The following is a 26,196-nucleotide window of genomic DNA, read 5'->3' on the forward strand; positions in this document are numbered from 1 at the left end:
GATTTTTCTCTTTTATACTACAGTCATTTTCACAGTCCTCATACACATGCACATACACATGTATACACATATAGACACATAATGAAAACTCCTTGTATAAAAGAAAAATGGCTAAGTAAAACTTACTAGCAATATATTCATGTACACATTTTGCACCTTTAACCCCCAGCTCTCTGCCAAGATGACTTATTCATTCTTTAAATGATAATATTTTTAAAATGATTTACCAAATGTTTGATGAACTGGATATTGAATAAAAGGTCAACTGTCTTTATAGGCTTTGTTATAGTTGGCTTCTGCGTATGAATTCTGCAGTGAATTTGCTTCCCTGTTAGATTAGCTCTTGTCCACAATCAAAAAGTACTAGCCTACAGACCAGACTATTTATAGAAAACAGACCTAGAGACATATACCAGACCTTTTGCCTTATGTTCACTAAATTCCTATATGCAAATGTTCTACTTTAATGTTTTCCTGACCACCAACATAGGGATTCCCCCTTGACCCTTCTAGAGGTAAAAATTGCTAGAATTATCTTTACTGACTGCCATAAGATGTGAATGCCTGAACCTAGGTAAAGGAATTTGAGGAACTTATTTTTGTTATTCTTTGTGCTTAATTGGTCATTTAGCACTATCTCCTGTCTTTGGAGCTTTTTATGTTTTTTCCAAACATGTTCATGATTATTACTTCATTTGATTCTCACGATAGGGTAGATAGCATAATCCACATTTTATAGATGGGGAAACTGATGTAATCAAGAGGGAAAGTGAATTAACTGAAATCAAAATCATTGGCAAGAAAAGATTATAACCTAGATCTCCTGATAGCAAGGCAAGGACTCTTTCAATGATATCACCTTGCTTTATGTAGACACAGACTATTCTAACATTTTCCATACAAAATACAGTACACAGAAGAGTGTTTTGACTTTAGATTAACATTCATAATGCATTTAGACTTTTATTTCCCTTTTAAAGCTGAATCTGCATTCCTACAAATTAGACTGGCAATCACTAAACTTTAAGAAGCATGGTGTTTTTCACACTTCTGAAATCAGGTGTAAACACCAACCAGAGACTGTGCTTTATAAAACATTGTCATCTGTTCTCTCTGATGGTCACCTGGTTTAGAAAATTTCTTCATTGGGATTTTAAAGAATTTCTGTTTCTGGCAAGCATCTCACATTTAATCTGAGAACTTTTCCTCCAGGATCTTTAAGATATACCCTTAAGATATTAAAGATATTACCTTTATCTTTAAGATATATCTTTAAGATATAAGATATACTTTAATTATATCTGTAAGATATACTATGGATCTTTTTAATTAGCAGAGTCTTCAAACTGAGTTCTTTGGACCTTTCCTCCATAACCATTACATTAAGAAAGAGAATATCATTGCTTCACAATGAATACAACTGAAAATGCAGACAGCACTTGAATTATCCTTTCTGCCACATAGAGTTTGTAGTTTATGACCAGCACACTGATGGCCTCAAATCAGTCAAGGTAATTAAAGAGCAACATTGGCATTTGTTGCTTTTGAAATCATTAAAAACATGGTTGGTAGCTAGTAGGGGGCCTGACAAATTACAGGGGGAAAGACACAGTTGGTAGTTCCAAAGTAAGCATTTCAAACAGGACACATTTCTTATCTTAAACTATTCACAGTTTTGGATCATAAATTACTTGCCTTTTACTACAGATCTCATTTGTTTTAGTACCTAGGCTGGCCTTTTCCTTGGTGCAAAAGGAAAATACTGCAAGCATTCATCAAGCTGATTTATGTTTGCTGTGTACTTATTCAAGCCAATGAAAAATACTGAGTCTCTGAAAGCCATTTAAAGAGTGCCCAAGGGAAGCTAGGTGGCACAGTGGATAGAGCTCTGGCCCTAGATTTAGGAGCCTGACCTGAGTTCAAATCTGACCTCAGACACTTGACACTAGCTGTGTGAACCTAGGCAAGTCACTTAACCCCAACTGCCTCACCAAAAAAAAAAGAAAAAGAAAAAAGAAAGAAAAAAGAAAAAAAGAGTGCCCCAGAATTCTCCCAACATTTCTTGTGTTTGGGGGAGGGGATGGTAGGATGAAAGAGAAGAAGACAGGAAGAAGGAATTAAGAAAAGGCAGGTAGAAAGAAAGAAAGAAAAATGTGTGTTATATATGAGGTGATATATTATTCTAGAGTTTCATTTCAGGGACACCTGGCTCTATGATCAATGTCAAAAATCTGTTACCATTGGCATAATTAAAGGAAACATCTAAAAGTTTTCTTGAGTTTATTTGGCTGAGTCATTTTGAAGTTAGAATCTGACTTAACTCCTTCAACTCAGATAATTAGCCAACTACATGATTTAAGGAAACTATTTGAGTTGATTAAAATGGAGAAGAGCAAATCATTTCAATCTGGAGTAGATATTTACATTTACCACACTGATGAATGGCATAATTTCTATAAACTATAACCTACTTTACCTCTTGAGGGTAAAAAAAAATTAAGATGTGTCCATGCTGAATGCTTGACATTTTCTGCATTTATGATAAATATTTATTAAGTGTTTATTGTGTGTGAGATACCATGTTGCCAGATAAAAATATTTGCTCTTGAAATTATTCTACCATCAGATTACCTTCTAATAATTTCATTAATTTCCTTCCTCCATTTCTGCCTTCCTCCCTTCTTTCCTTTCTCCTTCCCTCCCCTTTTTTTCTTCCTATCACAATTATTCAGCTACTATTATGAATAGGGAAGCTTATCCCCATAAATTAAAAAAAAAACTTTTCATCTCTTTAGCTTTGTCATGATTCTTCCATTTCAATTTGATTTCAACATTTTAATCAGGGTCTTGGATGGAGACAAAGTGAAATCCTTATCAAATTTGCAGATGATGGAAAGCTGCAAGAGATGGCCAACACACTTGGTAAAAGAATTGGAATCCAATAAAGATGTCAACAGGCTAGAACAATGGGCAAAATCTAATAAAAGATATGAAATTGGGATAAATCTAACTTAAATCACTAAACAGACACAAGATGGGAGAGGAAAGTTCATATAAAAAGAAAGACTTGGTGATTTTAGTAAGAATTCATTTATGCAGAACTTTAAGCCTTGTAGAGTGCCTTCCTAGCAACAAATGCAATATGGTAATGCAAATATTATTATCTCCATTTTACACATGAAGAAATGAAGGCTCAAAGAAATTTGATGACTTGCTCTAAGTAACACAGCTACTGAGCATCAAAGTGAGGTTTCAAACACAAGTGTCCAAATTCCCTCTCTATTCCTTGGACACATTATTTTCTTCTAGCATATCCATAACACTTTCCAGACCAGAGACCATGCCTTGGGGCACATAACTCTTTCAGGTCTAGAATTCCCACCCTCTGACCTGTGCTACCCTCATTGGTGAGTACCTCTCAAAACCTTCTAGGGACAGGCTGGCTTCAACCATGCCTCACGCTACACTCTAGCCATCTTCTTACTATTCACTCTGTCAATAGGTATACCACCACCACCACTCCCTCTTGGATCTTGTCAGAACATATCTGGATTATTCTGTTCAATTCTTTTTTTAATGTAAATTATATATAAAATATATAATTAAATATTATATATTATATATAATATATTATAATTATGTATACATTTTATATATTATATATAAAGACAATTTTTAACATTTGTTATAAAAAATTAGTTCTAAATTTTTCTCCCTCCTTCCCTTTCCTCCCTCCTCCCTAAAATAGTAAGCAATTTGATATGTTATATATGTGCAATCATGTAAAACATCTTTCCATAATAGTCATATTGCAAAATAAATCTGTTCAATTCTTCATGCCACATTAAAGAAAAGATATTGTCAATCTGGAGGAGAATGAAATGATTTGAAACCACAACATATGAGGGTGTGTTAAAGGAATTGGGTTACTGAGCCTAGGCAAGAAATGACCTAGGAGGAATATAATAGGTCTTTTTATTTTTCTCACATCTTAGAGACTCAAGAAGTTCAATTGAAGAGACCTCAGAGGCCATGTAATTTAACCCATATCTAAACTTGGAATTCCTTTCTAATATGCCATTCCTATGTTACTCAAAGATTTCTCCTGACAGGGAATCCCCGACATCATGAGAAAGCCCATTACACTTTTGGTCATCTCTGACTATTATTAATCTTTTCTTTACGTTTATTTAGCAAAAATCAGCTTCTTTTTAACCCATTGCTGCCAGTTCTGCCCTCTGGAGATTCTAAATCCCCCTACTCCACATTACAGCCCTTAAATACTAGAGGACGGCTATTACATCTCCCCCTAAATTTTCTCTTCTTCAAGCAGAACACCCCCCCAGTTCTTTTATCTCATATCTACACAGTAGCCACCTCATTTTCTGAGTTAATTTTCTTAAAAATCTGTTGTTCCCCACTGAGATTTTTCAACAATTTGGATGCTTTAATTTGTTTTTGATTGGCAGTACCTAAAGGCCAAAATTAAAATAGGCTAACCTTCCTTGGGCCACAGATAGGTTTTTAGGGGCTTACTCTACATGTAAAGGTATAATTAATGATTAAACATTTTGCAAATAAAGCCATATTTTAAAAAAGGGAAATTTCAATTAATATCAATTAATTACACTTATTGCTTAAGATTTTTCTTTATCATGAAATCATGTTAATGTTAAAAAATTACTTTGCTAAGCAGTACAAGTTTTTCGGGTTTTATTACTGTTTACGTTTAGTTAATTGGATGTATTCTTGTCAGCAATCAGTTTATCGTACTCCAGAATCATGTTTGAAATAGATTTCTTTAGAAATCTAAAAACTAACCTTAATAGCTGCCTCATTTTCTGAGTTTACTTTCTTGAAAAGCTTTTGCTCCCCACTGAGACTTTTCAAGAATTTGGACACTTAAATTTGTTTTTCATTGGTGTTTAATTTGCTTAAGTCAGAATGTTTTGATTCAAAACAGTGACTAGTGTATTCCTTCAAAATGGCTATTACCTCTCTGCAAACAAGCCACAGTATTTTGTCTCTCCTATAAGTAAACAAGTATCTATTTGTCCACTCCAGATTAAACACTCTATGTTCTGATTTGATTTTCCATTTCTTTTTATCACCCATTTTACAAAAGTCACCCCAAAAACTTTAATGTTAGAACCAAAAAACCTCCACAGCAACTGCTCACATAAGAGGAAATACAGAATTGAGTGTCTGACCTTGGAGAGAGTGCCAGACACTATGTAACTTGGAGGGCATCTATGCAGTGAGGGAGGGGAAGAGGCCCTCATGTTTTTGCCTCTCATCTCATAGCGGGCATCAGCTATGTTGGTGCATGGCTGTATTCATTTTGTCCCTGTTCAATGCCAGTAAGGACCAAAAACTCAGTGAAAATTTATGACTCCCCTCCTCTCAGACTGCAGACTGATGATGGTGATGATGGTTGGTTGCCACAGGTCATGTGACAAACAGGGGTGCACAGTGGCAACCCTCCCACCAGGTTACATGATGGGCACAATAGTAACTAGTGGAAGGCGGGTTAGGCAGGGCACAGACAAAGCACTTGTTACATCTTTGCTTTCTTTTCCATTCTCTACATTTGTCGCAAGCCACCTGAAATCCTTTGGTGGCCTGCAGGCTCTATATTGTACAGGCCTGTTTTATCTCATCCTTCAGTAAAATAATTAGAAGTCTCTTCACCATTTCCTGGATGCTGCTGCTATCTCTACTGCCTTTTCATTGTGGAAGATGACTTAGCCCCTGTGGCCAGGTCCTTTGGTCAACTAGTTTCTATAACTGCAATTTTGAGGAAATGCACAGGCCAGCCCTGTGCTCAAATTATCCTTCCTCAGGTTTTCTTGTGATTCTCTGGACTTCACCATCATGTTACCACGTGGGTATCTTATCCCTCTCTTCACTGAAGCTCTTCTCAGTTTCCCGCATTAGAATGTTAGTTAGAATATTAGAATGTTGAGAGCTGAGGCTTTCTTTCTTTTAGTATGTATTTGTATTCCCCACACTTAGCACATGACCTGTTTTGCTAATTTATTGACTTCATTATCTTCTGGATACTCAAAATGTTTTTCCCCCCTAGAACTGAATACAAATGTCTGGAATTCACGATAAGGGGCCTGGACCTGGGCTATTTCTCTTCATGTCATTTGTGAAGAAATGGTTTAGTGAACAGTGTACAATGTGAGCAAGATAGCAAAAAGAATATTTAATTGGAGAATAAAATCTTACTAGAAGCTTTTAAAGAATGAATGCACTTATTGCCAATAAATTGTAGTTCTTATTTAAAAAGTAGATTAGGAAGACATTTGCTTGGAAATGATTTAGCAGAAATTATTAAAAATTTGTATATTATTTTGTATTCTTACTTGAAACAGAATATTTTTATAGATATGATATAATTCCATAGAGTGGACTTTTCCAAATTCAAATTGGCATCTTTCTTTCACCCTTGATTAATTAATATAACTCAGTGAGGATTTGATATATTTAATATGGGAAAGATATTAGTGGGTTTTTAAATTTTTTAGATCTTGCAATTACATTTCTCATTTTCTCTGTTTTATCTTCCACTTTTGGTCATCCTTTTTTTCACCTTAGCCATATTTGACAAGGAGAGAGAAAGAGACAGAGAGATAGAGAGAGAGAGACAAAGAGAGAGAGAAAGAGAGAGAGAGAGAGAGTGTGTGTGTGTGTGTGTGTGAGAGAGAGAGAGAGAGAGAGAGGGAGAGAGAGAGAGAGAGAGAGAGAGGAGTCTAGACTTGTGGTTCCATTGATATAGGACTTTTCTTGTACAAAAACTCCTTTACCTCATGCATCAACACATTTAGCTATTTATATAGAGAATTTCACAGAGTACTTAGAGAATGTGACTTTCCAACCTTCACATAACTAGTATGTGTCACAGAGAGGACATAAACCCATGTATTCTTGAGGCCAACACTGGTCTTCTTACTGCTGTACAATACTAGCTCTATTTACATCCATTTAATAAAAATTACTAATAGTGCTAGCTAATGTAGACTTTTGCTCATTAGTTAAGCTAGACTGGGCTGGGTGATAGTGATCTGAAAACATAATTACGAGAATTCTAAATTTCGAATTCTAAATTCTAAAGTATTATAAAATAAATATTTCCAAAGGAAAGCACTTGTTGAAGATAAATGAGTTTGCCTTTTGAATAAATATATTTTCTACTGACAAAGTAGTAATGATATCTATAAAAAAGGTTCATACTTTTATGAGCAATTATACAGAGTGTTTTTTTTCTTAACCAAGTTTTATTCTTGTAATCTATTGGCATGAGGGAAACTGGTTTCTGTAAGAAATGGCTGTGCTGGTCATGTGCCTGGTAGTATTGTAGGGAAGCTGAATGTCCAATGACCTCTCTGGCAAGCCACTTCCTAGCTTGTGCCAAGTCATGCAACTGGTACCATTTAATTTTTTTTTAAATCATCTCCATTTAATAGCCTTAATCAGCTTCCAAATCTGTCATGGTAATCCCTAGATTTTTTAAAATGGAATGCAGATCCAGGCAAAGAGAAAAACTCTCTTATTCCTCCAACCCTATATTTGTTCTCTGGTTTGTTTTTACATAGGGATGTAGTATAGCATAAAACAGAGAGCCAAGGTTGGAATTAAGGAAAGTCATGTTTAAACCTTGCCTCTGATACTTACTGTGTAACTCCAAGTTGTACTCAGTGCCTCAGATTCTTCACCTGTAAACTTAGGGAGTTGAATTAGATAACTACTAAGATTTATTCTATCTCCAAATCGCCCATCCAATGCCCCTTTTTGGTTTCCTTTTTCTTTCTTTAAAATTTGACAAACATTGATCAGCTGCTATGAGCAAGGCACTGTACTGGACACTGAGAGATACAAGCAGTGCAGTAGGAACTGTGGGAAAGAAAAACCAAGGAGGACCAAGACTCGGGAAGAAAGGAGAAAAGAAAGAAGGGGACCAGAAAAAAAAGTAGGGCGTGATCAATGGGGAAACTCTGAGTCCTCTGAGAATAATCAAATCTTAGGAGCTGAAAAGCAATACAACAAGAACAATGGCTCAAAGGAAAGGAGGGCACCAACCATAAACATGGTATGTAGCATATATATGTGTGTGTGTGTATGTATATATATACACACATATGAACATACACATATATAAATACACATACACACACACATATAAAATAACCTTCACCACTTTATCACTTTACTTTTAACATCATATTTTCATATTTTACCAGGAAATGAAGAAAATGAGAGAACCTTTGGGAGGGGGGAGTGTTGTATACCAGTGAATGTAAAAATAATTTGACAGGTCTTCTATAGCTTCAGTGGCCAAAGAGGCATTATCATTTCCTTTGCTTTGTGGTGATGCTGAGTCTCAAGGACTAACATGTTTAATCAGCTTCATTTTCCTGCTAGTATCAGGTGGCAAGAAGAGCACTTACGTTCTTTTCTTTTTTTTTTTCTTTTTAGGCAATTGGTGTTAAGTCACCTGTCCAGCATCACACAGCTAGTGTCAAGTGTTTGGTCTGAGGCCAGATTTGAACTCAGGTCCTCCTGACTTCAGGGCTGGTACTCTATCCACTGAGCCACCTAGCTGTCCCAATTTATGTTCTTTTAAAGAAGAAACCTATCCCAGTCAAGAAGCCATTCCCCTGCAATAGTCTCAGAAAATCAATATCAATTCTTGAGCATGACTTTTTGGTGACATCCTATGGCCATAGAGCATGGTCTAGGTGTGACACCTTTCCCTTCGTGTTGGAATTCCTGACCAATGCCCCATAGATATCTACACTTGTGGGCAAAAAGGTGCTTCTAATAATTCATGTCGAATAGCCTGGCAAAAGCATTGTTTAACAGTCTGTTTGATGTCAGAAAAAATAGCTGATCATCAGACATAATTTCTAGTCTAACCAATGTATATATGGAAGTAATTTTCTGATAAAGTGTGACCAAAAGAAATGGGCTGTCTTCTGGAAAAAATGACGGACACAGTGTCTTCAGAAGAAGTGTCCTTAATAGGCAGATCAGTTATGCTGATAGCTTATGAATACTTACATACCTCATGCTACTACTCTGCGGATTATCTCCTTTGCAACCAGTTGAAATATAGGCCAATCTGGAATAGCATGGCTCTTCTTGAAATTTGATCAACATGAAAAGTTGATCTGGGAAGCATTTTCTTTTCATGGATTCCAGTGGAAATGGCACACCATGAATTGGGATCAGGAGTGGCAAAGAGCCCAGGGCACCAGGCTTGAAAAATGTCCTTCTAGTGATACAAACAAATGTGTGGTCATCTGGGCTGAGCAAATGACTTGACCATTCTATATAGGAGGACAGAATTAGGGCTGTCAGTGAAGATCCCCAGCAGAGAACTGAGACTGGTACAAACTGCTGTGGCAGTGGTGGGACCTTCTGACTCGACATAAAAACATGTTGTGTGTGTGTGTGTGTGTGTGTGTGTGTGTATGTGTGTGTGTTTTGTGTGTGTTCATATTATGTGGTTGGCCTTATTCTTGAGCAGCAGATGAGTGTCTGACACTGGAGCTAAGTGCAGTTCCAACTCTTGTAAAGGCAAGGGGAAGTAGTAATGAGAGTGGTTTAGATTCATCTCCACTCCTGACACAGCGTAAAGAACTGATAACTTCTTGACTCACTGGAAAGTATCCAAAGGTTGGTGTGTCAAAGCCTATAGGGAACCCTTTTCCAGTAGGTAATGACTCAGTGATAGTTCCTTTTTAGTAAAATAAAATTCAGACAAAAGTTGAATAGCCTGGGAAGAACTGAAGCTCCTGGCATAAATAGAAATTTTGTGCCCAGAATAACTTCATTTGAATTGGGAAGAGGGACAAGTTGTGTGTGTATGTAGGGCGATGTCTCCCTTGGTTGGTTTTATCAGCCAGGAGAGGTGAATTGGGGACTTGGAAAAGGGGTACTATGTCAACTGGACCAATGGGAAGGATGTGGCCTATAATTAGGCAAAGGAAAGAGAATGGTTGTAGTGAAGGTACTGGGCTATCGAGAGAGCAATATGTGCAAGAATGGACAGGAAACATGTCCCTTCAGGTCAGTTACTCTTGGTTTTTTTGGGGGGGGAGCAATTAGAGTTAAGTAACTTACCAGGGTCACACTGCTAGTAAGTGTCTGAGCCTAGCTTTGAACTCAGGTCCTCCTGACTACAAGGTGGATGTTCTATCCACTGTGCACCTAGGTGCCCCCAGGTCAGCTATTCTTGACACCCTAGGACAAATCCCAGGTAGTTCCAGTCTAGCTCAATTTTACACAAGCTTACAGGATCATAGATTAAGAGCCGGAAATAACATTAGCTATCATTAAGTCCAACTCTGCTCTTTCTACAGCAGAAGGAATTGAGGTCAAGGGAAGCAGAAAAACTGACCCAAGGTCACTCAGATAGTAATTGGCAGAGAGAAGATTTGAAATTAGTTCCTCTGATGCCAAGTCCAGCATTCTTGTATTTTGCCCACTGTACCATGCTGCATCTCTGCTTAGTGTTTATTTTATTTTGTTTTATTCAGACTGATTACAAGTGCTTTATTAAGAGTTAGGTACCAATAGCTATGACTTGTTTGCTAGAGATTCTTATTTTTTCCTCTTCTCTCTTCTCTTATCCTTTCTTGTTCTTCTTAGCTTTCCTTTCTTTTTTCTTCCTTTCCTTTTAAAGATCTTTCCCCTGCTAAAGATTTTTATTAATATTTGCCCAGAGGATGATACATTAATCATCAATAACCATTAATATCATAACCTGAATTAATTTGCCATATTAGGGGATAGATAGCTGATGCCCAGGCAAGTCAATTTTTTTTTCAGCCAAAGACAAAGTTTATTAGAACATCTGTCATATTGGCCACACTCTTGAGTCTGAACATTAATGAGCTATTGGCTAGATTGTAAGAATCTGAGCATGTGGCTAGATTTTAAGAATCTGAGCCCTGAGTCAATTTTGTTGGGGGAGTAGTGCAAGGGTTTTGTGGAATATAAACCCAAATCATGGGTTACTCTCTAGGGAAGTAAGCTTAAAAAGTAGTAATTTCTGGGCAATGAGTAGGAGGAAGAAGACCCTGAACTCTTGGATGGAGGCAGGCATCCAGAGAGAGCAGTAAAGAGAATGGAAGAAAGAAGATTCAAAAGATAAATCTTTTTCACTTTTTGTTTTAGAGATTGACTCTGGTGCACATGCCTGGATCTCCCTTGTTATTCATAAGTATGGCGGCTGTGACATTCTTTATTTTAGCCACAGTAGCAAATAAAGAGATAATATTTAGGGAGGTGCAGCGGTTCCCCACTATTAGGTTTTACCTAATCATCTATTAAATCATTCATTCAGCAAGCCAGGACAAGCTGTTTAATTGGCTAACGTACCACTGTACTTTTCCCTCTATGGGCACAAGGTCATAGAACTTCTCTTTTCCTAGGTTCAAAGGGACAGATTAAGTCTTGTGTAAAGTCCTTTGTCACTGTAAAATTCTAAGCATAAGTTGAAAAAGTAACTTGTGAATTACAAAAAAAAAAAAATCACATAAAATCATTTCCTTTGGGTCAGAGAACTGTCAAGGATTTCAACAATTTACCTAAAAAAACAACAAAGTAGAAAATTTCCAAAAGATGGGCTTGTTGTCTCAGACAACTTTACTCAAGGCCTAACAATTACTGACAGATCTTCATTTTTTCTGTAAGTCCTGACTTTAACCTTGTTTTTATAAACATCTCCATTTCTGAATACCATTAGATGAACCTAATCAGTTATTCTGGCTTTTTTTTGCCTTTTGGCCATGAATTTTCTTGGAAACTAATCTGAGTACATGTGGATGGATTTCTATGTATGTTTAAAATAAAATTCAACTGATAGCTACTAGTTAATGCCTATATAATGTACACAGGACCAAAATAATGAGCTGGTTTCTGGCACAGCATAAAGTATGAGTTTTATGATTCCTTCTAGACCTAAACCTTCAAGATAGAACTGATATAAAATTATAAGTAGCTTTGCTAGAGAATACCTACATCTAATAGTTACACTTTTCTTTCTTTGTAAGCTTAAAGAAATTAAGGGGGATTTGTATAAAATAAGAAGCCAGTAGACAGAGCCAAAATCTAGTCTAGGCTCTGTCACTGACTAAGTGTGTGGCCTTGAGAGAGCCTCTTGATGTTTTTGCATCTCCATTTCCACGTACAAGATAGGAATGAGTATCAGCTTTGCTTACCTTAGAGTCCTGAAAATGAAATATAAGTGCTTTTGGAAAGTGTCACATTGAAAACATATATTTCAATAGTTACACCAAAAGATCCAGGATCTCATGAATTTGTATGTTTCTTTTCACTTGTATATTGTAACCCATCTATTCACTTTTCATTTTATGCAATTCTTATCTACCTCCATAGGTGCTCTTTAGAATACCTGCCAATCCTATTGCTGGCCATCCTCTAGGTCAGGAATACCTGAGTTCAGAACTGACCTGAGATACTTACTAGCTGTGTGATCCTAGGCAAGTCACTTAACCCTATTTGCCTCAGTTTCCTCATCTGTAAAATGTGCTAGAGAAGGAAACGGCAAACCACTCTGGTATCTTTGCCAAAAATAATCTCAAAAGGGGTCACAAAGAGTCAGACATAACTGAAAATGACCAAATCTCAATTTCTTGCTATAACTACATGATGTTATATATGGTTCTATTGTCATTAAAAATAATATCAATTAATAATAATAATACTAAAAAGAAGATCTCATATTTATATAGCTCTTTAAGATTTGGAAAGCATTTCCCAAACAACTTACAACTTGTGAGGCCAGTAGCTTAAGTTCTATTTTCGCCACTTAATAAAAGAGGAAATGAAAGCTCAAGAAGATAAAATAACAATCTCACAGTGATAAATACATGATAAAAATTGGAGCAGAGTTGGGAACAATCTTTACATGCAATAGCATTTATTAAAGATTGATATCCAAAACATTTAGAGATTTGACACAAATATTACTAAAATTATTCTTTAATGGACAAGTGATCAAAGGATATGAAAGAACAGTTTTCATAAAAATAGAATTAAAGACTATAAATGACTATGTGGGAAAATGCTTCAGATCCCTAATATTAAGAGAAATGAAAATTGAAACAATTCTGAGATTCCACTTTATTCCCAGCAAACTAAGAAAGATGATAAAAAAATATAAAACAGTCAATGCTGATGGTACAGTAGAAAGACAGGTACATTAATACACTATTGGTTGAACTATAACTTGATCCAGCTATCCTGAAAACCAAATGGGAAATAGGAAAGAAAAGTAGCTAAACTTGCACATCCTTTCACTCACTAATCCCAATATGTAGCCCAAAGAAATGACAAAACTCTGCCCAATATACACTGAAATATGCATAGTAGTATTCTTTGTGATTGGAAGAAAATGAAATATGGTTCCCATCTATTTGGGAATGGTTGAAAATGGTATGTGAATATAATGAAATGAGAGAGGTAGTCTCAGAGTAAGGAAAACATGTATTAAAGTGCCTCCTCTGACATATGCTGGTTATTTAACCCTGATCAAGTCAATCTGCTTCTCAGTGATTCCTGGCAATTCTCAGACTATAAATTTCAGGGACAATATTAGTCTGCATTGACAAAGGAAGTTCTTTATCAGGAGATCCCTACATCATTGAAGTCATAGGTCTTATAAAAAATAAAATTAAATAAATGATGAAAAAGGAGAATTCAGAGAAACATAAAAAGATTCAAATTACTTGATGCAAAGCAAAACAAATATAACCAAGACATAAGTATACACAAAGACTACAACAATGCAATGAAAAGATGAATGAAAAGAAGTCAAACTCTGAGTAACTGAAAAACTACTTAGCTTTTAGGGCATAAATAATAACATATACCTTGAGTTCATGACAGGGAGTTGGGGACTAGAAGGACAGAAGAGTACATATATTGTCAGATGAGGTCCCTGTAATAATGTTATGCCTTAATTATTTTTCTTAATTTTCTTAACTATTTTTCTTATTTTTATCTTATTTTTCTAAATTAATTTTCTTAATGTATAATGGAAGTGACAGTCTGGAGGAAGAGGGCAAAAATATGTGATATAATAGCAAAAGACGTCAATAAAATGTATTTTTAAAAGATTTGAAATTTAAGATTTTAACCCAGGGCACCTGATTCTAAGTCTAGTGTTCTCTCCTACCTCCAAATTTATTAAAATATCACTAAAATTACACATTGGGAATAAAATGTTTGATGAGGTTAGATATGAATGGAGAGAAATAGAGCTGAAGCTAGAACAGGTAGGATCCACAGATGATGATGAATATGGGTTAGGGCTAAGGCCTAATGGTTATACTGTACTTGACTGGGAAGGAACCTGAGAACACAAAGAGATTCACTATGAGAGAGAGAAAGGTTGAAGTGGATGAAACTATCAATTGATTTTTGAGTATCTATTGAGTACCTTCTCTTTGAAATACATTGTGGGAACTACAGAGAAACTTGAGAAATGTCCTTGTCCTCAAGTAATTTATAGTCTATCAAAGAGGACATGAGATAATGCAAATCAGATGATCATTTAGTTTCTAAAGCATTATTTGCTTAAATGCCAACTTAGTAATTAATATAGGAATATAAAAGAGGGAAAACTCACTGAGGCCTTTGACACCAGATTTGATTGGGGTTTTGAAGGATGAGTATAAATATTCCACATAAATGAGGCTGGGGTTGAGCAGGCAGCTAATGACATTGGTATTTAAGAGTAAAGAAATCAGCTTATAATCAGCATCATATATGATGTTGTTGGATGAAAATAAAACACTGAACTCAGGATAGCTGAGTTCTTGTCCTGACCCTTCCACTAAGATTTTATGTGGCCCTGGATAAGTCATTTCAGTTCCCTGTGCTTATTTTCCTCAAATATAAGGTGAGAGGGCTCTTAGCATATAGAGCTGGAAGGGACCTTAAAGATATTCTAGTTTACCTTCCCTTTTTTTTATATAAAGAAAGAGACTGAATACCAGAAATGATAAGTTATTTGTCCAATATCACACAATTACGGTACCGATATTAACACAATTCCTATAACTCCAAATTCAGGTATGTTTTATTACTATCATCATCATCATCATCATTTTCCATACCCTTATGCATCATTGAAATGCCTTCTACATTTAACATTTTATGTCTTTATTGTATAAAATCATACCTTCTTATGTAGCTTTCCCAAACTAATATAGTGACTGGTAGTGTACTTAGTTTGCAGGGTTAAATTTATCTTTACAAATGGTTACCCAGTTTATATTTGAGCTATTTTTTTATAAGATCAGTTGGTTTACAAGGTGACTTTTTTGCCTACATTCTTAGGTAATATTGTTATTCAGATATTCAGGTTCAGACTCAGGCTCCATGATTTATCTCATGAATCACCAGATGATAGGTCTTTTCATCAGAGGAAAGGGAAAGAATAAAATTTTGCTTTGTTACCTGACAATTAACTACTCTTATTTAGTATAAAGGAAAACAGTGTCCATCAACTTAGAGATGGCTGAATAACCAATGAAAAATGAATAATCATCTGCCATCTTATATCACACACCACATTGTATATTTTTTTTATTTTAATCTCAGAGCTTTGGCAATCTCATACAACACCTTGAGTTCAGGTCTTACAGTTTATATTATCTTCATATAAAATCAGCCCACACTTGAGCGTATCTCTCTGAGAATACACCAATGTTGGCTACATTTCCTTTCCCTCTGATGTGGTATGCTGTACTCTTATAATGTGTTTATTTGAGGCAATTGGCTTAACATCAGAGTATTCCTGAAGCTATAGAAAGGTGAAATCTAAGTGAAATCTAATTTTTTTAAAATTTTTTACATTGTTCAGCTATGGATAATTCAATCCCAAACAGAAATAAACCATTTAAGGTAAAATTGCCATGCTAGGTGTAATATGGAGCTAGGCTAGCAATTAGGGTCTACAAACAACTCAAAAAAAAACTATTAACCAGAGGGAAGCCTCAATATACTTGAAATATAAGATGAGAATCCTGGTCACTAGTGGGTTTTTTTGGCCATTTCCAAATGTATAAATTGCAGAGTTACTGTCAGACAATGATATTCTCAAATCCTTGACTAGATCTGTGTTCTCATCACAGTGTACATTTCCTCCCAAAATATATATCACAACCATTCAGGCTTTCTCATCTTGTGCAATTCTTGTCCGTATCCTCTCATAAATTTTCTGTGAGGTTCCTACCCAAGGTACTATGGGGATTCTTTCAGATTCTCTTGATATTGCATTATCATTAAAGCACCAAGTCTATCCATCCATTAATCAGTTATCTCTTGCTCTCATCATCTGACTGGGCCACTTTTTTTGGCCACTCATACACTGCTTCAAAACATCCCTTACTTGAGTTATTTTTTGTGACTTTTTGTATTTCAGTTCTTTAGCTAACTCATATCCACTATGCACTTTTCAATTATTCTTTCAATCATCTCAGTTTATGTTATTTGGAGACTGTAGCCTAACATAGTCTTGATTTGGAGACATATTCCAATGATCCATACAACTGAGTTATTTCTGATTACTTCATGATAGGTTTGCAGGATTACAGGACTTAGAGATGGAGGGGACCTTAGAGATGATTTAGTATAATTTCTTTTTTCAATAGATGAGGAAACCAAGTCAAATAAGTAAATTGCCCAAGGTCATGCATGTAGTAACTTCAGCAGGTTCTCTAACTCAAAATCCAGGACTCTTTCTGATCTTGATAATCCATGGTATTTATTAAATGGAAGACCCCTTGAATCTTTTTTTTCATTCAGTGCTTTGGGGGGGGGTAAATGAAGAATGAGTGAGGATAGGAAAGGGATAGCAGAGTTGACAAGGAAAGTACAAGTGTGAAAAGAAGGGATCGCATTCAGAATTAGGGCAAGCAATCATGACCACAAAGAGAATAACCTTCAGCTTAAGCATGGACTATCTCTGCTTCATTGACTTTTGTAGCTCTATTTTTGGCTGGACTTCTCTGGATATCAAACAAAGCTCTGTTAAACCCCATGTTTCAGTCTGGGTAGGAAAGTTACATCTGGAGTGGAAATGACTATTGCTTCTGGGACAGAGGACAGAGGAACTCTTTAATTCCCAATCCTGTTCTTATCAAATACAGATCAAAGATATTTTCAATTCTCCTATGTCCTAAAATGCACTTTCCAGTTACTACAAGTCACAGGACAATTGTGCCTTCCCAATCTTGCCTTTCCAACATGTTTAAATTTAGAACCCTTCCTGAAATCTCATACATCTAAGGAAGTTTTCCTCACAATGTAGCTAACAGAAGGGAGAACCGCTTGGGAAAGATTTACATGACATTGATAGCTGATGACAAGGATCCTGTTACATTCTTATCAGTGGCCTGCAACAGCCATTTTTATTATTAAATCACCAGACAGAAGAATTACCAGAAAATTAGATATTTTCATATCCAGATCTCAGGTCTGAATTTATTGATTGAGATAGGAGAGGTCATTCTCTTCAAGCAAAAAGATGAATTCCTCAATAAAGAGTAATTTATTAGTTTGTTAAATGATACAGGAAATGATTTTAAGAGTCAAAGGGCTGCTTTCTCAACATATCCAAGTCCCATGAATTTGCTTAATTTAAAAAGACTGAAAATTATGTAATTCATGTCAGAAGCTCACAAATGACCCCAAAGTCTCAGGGCAAAATTTGGGAGGTGGGGATTTTTCAGCCCTTTGTCATGATGCTGCCATCCAGAAGAGTTGGGGAACTTGATTTGTCACAGAACAGCATTCTCTCACCAATTCTCTTTATAAACATGTAGTTTGCAAAGGTTAACAAAAGTGATGTTGATAGCTTAAAAGAAACAAAAGAGAACTCATAGAAAGTAGGGACACCCTCCAAACAATAAGTTTCACTGAGACTTTTATAGAATTAAATCCCAGGTATGTGCCAAATTACCTCCGTGTCTCCTACTTTCTTAACATGTGCCAATTCTATGGATTTATTCCCAACTGGTACCATTATTTTCACTTCTTATCACAATCCTGTGGCCATTCTGTGATGGCTGATTCTTTGCCAGAGCACAATCTTTTTGTTGCAGTTCAGGACAAAGGTGGAATTGGGGACACTTGAGTTAACCCCCTCCTCCCCCAATATGTTCCACATTTTAGCAACAGCCAGAAAATGCTGGTGAATAAAGAAGCTAGAATGAAAACTCCAGGCAGTTTAATGGTATGGTGGACAGAGTACTTGGCTTGGAGTCAGGAAGACCTGAGTTCAAATCCTGCCTCAGACACTAGCTGTTGGACTTTGAACAAGACACTTGATCTCTATCTGTCAAACACACTTGACCTGAATCAGATTAAAATATAATTAGGAAATATTTGGCAAAATAAATCAAAATAAAATAGAACATAGATAATGTTAATACATGGTTTTCTAAGTCAGTTTATAGTAGTTTATATCCACTAGTTTAATGGATAGAAAATTAGTCTCAGATTTAGGAAGACCTATGGTTCAAGTCTTCCTTCTGATACTTACTAGCTATATAAACCTGGGCAAGTCACTTTAACTGCTCAATACCATAAGTAATTCCATAAAACTTTAAATTGCAAATAGGTGTTGATTTTGATTGGTAGACTGTGGTTTCCTAAACAAGAGTTTCCTCTACCAATGAAATCATAGGTCCAGTCCAAATTTGGGTGATGGCAGTGTGAACTGGAAAGGTATATAAATCTAAGAGATACATGGGGCAGCAAGGTGGTACAGTGAATAAAGCAACAGCTCTGGAGTCAAGAGGACCTGAGTTCAAATCTGGCCTCAGAAACTTACTATTTGTGTGACTCTGGGGAAATCACTTAACCCTGATTACAAAGAGAGAGAGAGAAAGAGAGAGAGAGAGAGAGAGAGAGAGAGAGAGAGGGAGAGAGAGAAAGAGAGAGAGAGAGACCACAGAAATATAAACTGGCATGAAAGATGATAGAGAGGTTAAACATAATCCTTAATTTTCAGACATTGGTGAATGGTGATTCCATAAAGGCAAATAGCAAAATCTCAATGAGGACATTGTTTTAGGAAAAAGATAGAAGGATACAATAGATATAACACTGATGTGATGATAGGAGACATGGCTTGTATCCAAATTTGGCTATTAATTCCCTCTGATATTATGGGTGAATAAGAGTGTTAGACTACATGATCTCTAAGTTACCTTCCAGCTCTAAACTTTATGATCCCATGATAAGTTTGATTTGAGATGTAATGAGTTTGAGGTATTGGTGGAACATCCAGGTAAAGATGTAGTCAGTTGAAGATGTCAGTCTGGCATGCATAAGAGATTTAAACTGAATATTTAGATATAAATACCAAAAAATAAGAGGGTGATAATTACAGCTAATAGAAAAATAGATTATCCATAGAAATAGTAAAAGAAATTCAGAGGAAAGGAAAGGATAAAAGTAAAGAAAGGAAAGAATAGGAGAGAAGAAAAGGGGAGGGCAAAAGGGAAGAAAGTCAAGAATAATCCAAAGGAAATACGCTAAAGGGTCAGAAAGAAAATAACAATTATCTCTGTGATCATGTATGTGACTTTGGGTAAGTCACCTGATTTCTCTGCACCTCAGTTTCTCATCTGTAAGATGAAGGGGTTGAACTAGATAACTCCTAAATGCTTTCCAAATCTAATCCTGGAATTCTAAATTGTAGAAGCAGATTTGGGGCTATAAGGGATAAAAACTTCCTAACAGAGATGAACAAAAATACATACTGTTGCCATGGGAATAGTGAGTTCTTCATTTCTGAAATTCTTCAAGTAGAAGCAAGATAGTGAATTGTTTGGAATGGGGTAGAAAAGATTACATTTAAGATAGGAATTTAACAAGAGGTCCTCTAAGGTCCCTTTTATTTCAGAAATTCTGTGTTCATATCTCAGATAATTTATAAAGATCTTATGTCAAAGGTAGGGTCATAATCAAAGGGCATTGTCCCAATTGTATATGTTCCAACTACTGCTTGAATCTTTCTTAACTCTCAGCACTTACTCTACACTAGGCCACTTATATTTTTAAATATAGCTCTATGGTCTCTGCAAAATTCTCATGATTTGCCCTTTCTGATTGTCCTTGAATAGAAACTTTCCCTAAAAATTCTCCCTCAAATTTAAAAATCAACAACAAAAGGGTTAAATATTCTTCTTCTTTCATTTAAATAGGCTAGATGCCATAAGATAACATTTTCTTAACGTAGAAACAGAGAAGTCTTCATTTATCAAATAAGCTTTCACCCTGGGAATTGTAATTATTTTCCTTTCTTTGTGGGTAACAGCAAGAAAAATCAATACTGATAGACTTGATGGAAAATCCTGTGTACACAATTCCCATTTCTTTTAGACTAGACAGTCTATTATATGAAATTTATTTCTTAATTTAAAGAAAACAAAATGTTGAGACCCAAATACATTTTCTATTTTTTGAATATAGGCCACTCAGTGGGAACCGAGGGATGTCTCTGCTTCTAGGATGCTTTCCAGAAATTATATTGATATGTTTTGAAAACAGTGCTTCCCTTAAGGGAACACCAAGGCCCTCTTGTTTACTACTTGCAATCTGGGTCACTTGAAATCGTGTCTAATACACACTTCTCTGATTTCAGCTTTGCTTCCAGGTTCTCCCTTGTGTCTTGCACTACTCCTATAAAACGCTACTCTCTTGCCTTATTGTGTCATGAAGGCAGTGAGGGGTTACCGAGGATTTTCAATGGCTATTCCAGTGAAGCTAAGCTTTGTTAGGCTCTGCCATATTGGAAAGTCTTTGAGTATGTGCCCAGAAACAGACTTGAGACTGATTTCTGAGGACCAGCCTAGATAAGAATGCAGAGACTCATTACTGTTTCACTGACCACTTGATGGTGAATTATTTCACTGCGGTAAGCTATGAAATAGAAAAATACAAAATAGCCTGAAGGCATTTGCATTGATAATGTAGAGGGGTAAGAAGGTATTACAAATCACACAGTTTTTAAACAGTCTTTAAACTTTAAGCTATTGTTACTTTGGATGTAAAATTCTTTTCCAATTAATTAGTGGACGTATTACCAAAGTCATAGAAATATTGGCATTCACACTAGAAGTGAAATGAGAAAGAAGAAAGAAGCTATTTATTTATAAATAAATAGAAGGATACTTCATAGATTCCTTGTAGAGAGGCAAAGAAAGAAATGGGGTGGAGGAATTTGTTTTATCAGACTTCTAGAAGCAATAAGAAACATCAGTTCATGAGAAATTTGGTACTATCTTATTGCACTCTAATGATATACATACATATGTGTGTATATGTATATAGTATATGAAAATCAAAACAATAAAATTATTATATTTCTGAATCATCTATTGCAGAAAGTGAGGAGAAATAGAAATTCTATAAAGAACTGGACAAGACCTTCCAAATGAAGTAAATATACCAACACATATTTGAGGTCTTAATGATTTCATTGCAAAGGTGAGAATAAAAAAAAGACATTAAGAAATGTAATAGAAGGGGCAGCTAGGTGGCATAGTGGATAGAGCACCAGCCCTGAAGTCAGGAGGACCTGAGTAAAAATTCAGCCTCAGACACATCACATTCACCAGCTGTGTGACTCTGGGCAAGTCACTTAACCTCAATTGCCTCTCCAAAAATTAAAAAAAGAAATATATTAAAAAATATGCCTTAGAGAATAAGGAGTGAGAAAGGCCTAAGACTTCCAGGTTATCTAGAAATGCACTCCAACAAATCATGAATTCTTTCTTCAAGAAAAGAATCAGAAGGCATTGGACATAACAATGGCATTGAATAACAACACACACAATGAAACTGATATCTTAACAGACAGGAAATGATTCATTTGATGTGGGAGTTTCTCTTGAATTAGAAGTCTGTGTGCAGTCAGACTGGTGACAGAAAAAAAATTACTGCAAAGAAGATAATACAAAACATGAAGGAAATGATGTGGTGTAAGATTAAAACAACTCAATCCTGATTTATTTTTTTTAAATCTTGAGTATGGATAATAGGATGTAAATTAAGTAAAGAACATGGATGTTAACTATAATAATTTCACACATAAGTTTAACCAGTAGATCAACCGTCATAAGGCCAAAAAAACAAAAAAAGTTCCTCAAATAGATGATAGATAGATGAGAAAGATAAACACAAAGACAAAGAGAAAGAGAGTAATTATTAAGTACTTAAAATGTACAAAGGAGTGTCCTAAGTGTTGGGGATCCAAATAGAAAGTGAACAAACAAAGCCATTTTTATTGTTAAGAAACTTTAATTCTAATGAGTAAAGACCACACATAAAGGGTTGATGAAAAGTTGAGGAGATTATGGGAGGTTTCAGAGAGGCCTGGGTCTCAGGAAGATAAGGCAAAGGACTCCTTTATCAGTCAAGAGAAACAAGGTTAGAATCCAAATTCCTAATGGGGATGGAGATGATTAAAAAGTTGTGCCATGAGAAGGAAATAGCAGGGTCAGTAAATACTGAACTTACCAAGCAATGAGATACAGCTTCCATGGGCAATACTAATATAGAATATAAATTTGTGTCAGCATACTAAGACCCATTGGAAAGAGTATAAATATGAAAGAATGTAAGTGTTCCTTCTTTTAAGCCTATTGAGCAAAAGACTCTCCCTATTTAGTTGCTAGTAATTATTGACACAGCACCCCAGTCTCCCTCATGGGGACCAAGAAACTAATCAGGAGCCCCAGGTTATGTATGCCCATTTGCAAGATGACAGAGTATGAATCCTTCTCCATAGAATCAATACACATGTTTCAAGGGCTTGCCCATGTTACCTATTACACTTCTTTGTAAAATCTAGCAAAAAAGGATAATGGAAAATTATGAGAACTACCCCATCAAACAGAGAAAAGCGGTAGAACGTAAAACCAGTTAAAGAATATTTGGTGAGAGATGCAATAAGCAAAGTAATCCCAAGGACATTAAGAATAAAAATGAAAGGATAAAAAAAGAAAGAAAAGACATCTATAAAAATGTTTATTATTAAAAAAAACTCTTCACTTTCAAGGATAGTGGAATCACTACACTTGACTCTGGCAATCATTGCAGATAGGCTTATAGAGGCTGTAGAAATGCTACTGAAGGAAAATATGGACAAGGCAACTAGATTAGAAAAGTGCTTACAAAGGATATCACTGCTGGTAGGGATGTAACTATGAAACTATTGCAGGACTAATGAGGTTTTTGAGAGGAGGGAAGATAACAAAGACATAAAAATATCATATTTTATGATCACCAAACAGAGATGATGAAGTGAAAGCAGCATCATATGCCAAATTTCCAATCTATATACAATTTTTAGGAAAATCATCTCCACATATGTCAGGGGCATCCTCAATGGAGGTTTTAGTATGGAAGTGGCAGGCTTCCACAAATTGCATTCCACAGTAAGGCATGTCTTTCTCATTAAGCAAGCAACTAAAAGATTCAAAGAATACAGGATCACATTTTAATGTGTTATTTTTGATTCTTTTGAAAAAATTAAATAGAGCAAAGTGCCACCTTGCAGACTGTCTTCCAACAAGATATCTCTACTATGTACATTAAAATTATTCAAGATTCCTTAAAAGGTATAACAAAAAAGAAAAACATGTTTCATGACCCCCTGATCATCAATATCAAGCAAGTTATCAAAGAGAGATGTGTGTCTGTCATCGGTGTTTTCCATTGCAATGCAGGAGATCTAATACATAAGTTAATTTGAAGAAGGACTCCCTGAAATGATAAGTGGTTTACCTGTTTTTGCTTGCTGATAATATTGTTCTAGTTGTATCACTCCCTGGAATATTGTATGGTCTCCTGGACAAGATTTGTAATCATGCAAAAGTACTTGGTCAAATCATATTCACAGAAAACAGTAAGTTGATAAGGAATGCTTACTGTCTAAATTGACATGCTTTTAGATAGACAATCTATAGAGCTCATTCATTAAAATGTGTATATATGTAGATACATGAATGTAATATGCATGGATGTATAGGTGTATGTATATATTTATGTATGTGTATGCATACATATACAAATGTGTGTATGTATATATACATATATACACATACACATATAGTATGCATTAAACAGACACTGCAAATAGACTTATTAATATTCCAATTAGTTGGACCCAGAATTAAACTGGAGGAAAAGAGGCAATAGAGTAGCCTTAATTGCTCATGGTTAACTGAGAAGCACTTTAATGACACAAAACAAGAAAAGGTCTATCTTTCAATATGGATATTTGTATCAATGTTGTTGAAGCAATCATCTTTGAGGAATTAAAAGTAAGTGTTATACTGAGAGCAACAGAGATGTTCATGATGAGTGTGAGCTGATTGCAACTGTAGCTCATTAATAAGAAATTAGAAGAAGAAGCAGATGAAAGGATGTCATCAGGGAAATATATAATAGAAGAAAAGAGACTCATAACTGGTGGACAGCACAAGTCCTTCACTGGTTTCCTTGTGATGTCAGAGAACTGAAGAAAAGTTCCAAGTATGCTGGGTGGACCCCTTATGATGAATCTATGGGAGCACACTTAAGGATGGTACAGAATTGTTATGTGAATGAGTTGATATCTGTGTCAGTGGAGGGAATGTCAACATTTTTGAGATTATAGAAACAATTGAGTGAGCATGGATGTTGAGAGGAGGATGTGGGATTTGAAGTGGAGGATATCTATTGAGTTGCTACCATCCCTCTTCTATACCTTTTAATCCAATATAAAGAGTAGGTGGTCTCACAAAAGTGCAGTGATCTGGGGGCAAAGTCAAGATGGTGGAATAAACACAGTGACTTTCTTGAGCTGTCCCCCAAGCCCCTCCAAATACCAGTAAAAGTGGTTCTAAATAAATTCTAGAGCAGCATAACCCACAAAGAGACAGTGAAACAAATTTCCAGCCAAAGACAACCTGGATGGTTGATTGGAAAGGCCTATTATACTGGGTTAGGAAAAGAGTGCAGTTCAGTGTGAGTGCACAGGCAAAGACAAGGCCTCAGCGAACCTGTAGCAGGGCTCAGGGGACTGAATCACAGACAGCTGTCATGGTTTCCAGACTTTCCAACCCACAAATGCTGAAGACAACTTAGAACATCAGTAGGAAAGGTTTGTGACCCTGATGAAAGAGAAGCTTGGTCCCAGCAGCAGTACCAGTTCATCCCTGGGACAGTGTGTGCTTCTGGAGCTCTCGGCCCACAGGTGGAGGGGAAATTGAATGACTGATCAGAGGGGGATTGCAGGGATCTCTTTGATGGTGCTGAGGCAGGAATCTCTTGCTTTGCTCATGCTTGGATCTGGGTCACAGTTTTGGGTGGCAGTCCTGGGGTGAGGAGGAGCCCAGGTTTGGTGGAACTTGTAGTGGTGGTGGAAAGGGAATCCTCCTCACAGATGTAAGGCAGAAAAGAGTGCTTGTGGTCACTCATAGACCAGAGCCCAGGCCAATAAAGGAGTAAACACCTTGCCCTTGATCATATCACTTTGGAAGAACTGAAAATTTACAGGTCCCCTAGAAGTATCTCTGAAAACAGCTGCAAAAAGCTCCCAAAATTTGGGACAGTACATTCCCCACAATGGAAGCAGACCCTTACCTTAACAAAGAGTTTAAAAGTTAAGTAACTGACTGGGAACATGAGCAAACTGTACAAAAAGAGTCAGACCATAGAATCTTTCTTTAGTGACAAAGAAGATCAAAACATACAACCAGAAGAAGACAACAAAGTCAAAGCTCCTATATCCAAAGTCTCCAAAAAAAAATAGGAATCAGTCTCAGGCCATGGAAGAGTTCAAAAAGGATTTTGAGGAGCAAGTAAGAGAAGTAGAGGAAAAACTGGGAAAAGAAATGACAGTGATGCAAGAAAATCATGAAAAACAAGTCAACAGCTTGCTAAAGGAGACCCAAAAAATATCAAAGAAAATAACACCTTAAATATAGCCTAACCCAAATGGCGAAAGAGGTCCAAAAAGCCAATGAGGAGAAGAATGCCTTCAAAAGCAGAATTGGCCAAATGGAAAAGGAAGTCCAAAAACTCATTGAAGAAAATACCTCCTTAAAAATTATAATGGAATAAATGGAAGCTAGTGACTTTATGAGAAATCAAGAC

The sequence above is a fragment of the Vombatus ursinus genome, unplaced genomic scaffold, assembly GCF_900497805.2.
Source record: "Vombatus ursinus unplaced genomic scaffold, bare-nosed wombat genome assembly UNPS02014772.1, whole genome shotgun sequence".
In the NCBI taxonomy this organism is placed as follows: domain Eukaryota; kingdom Metazoa; phylum Chordata; class Mammalia; order Diprotodontia; family Vombatidae; genus Vombatus; species Vombatus ursinus.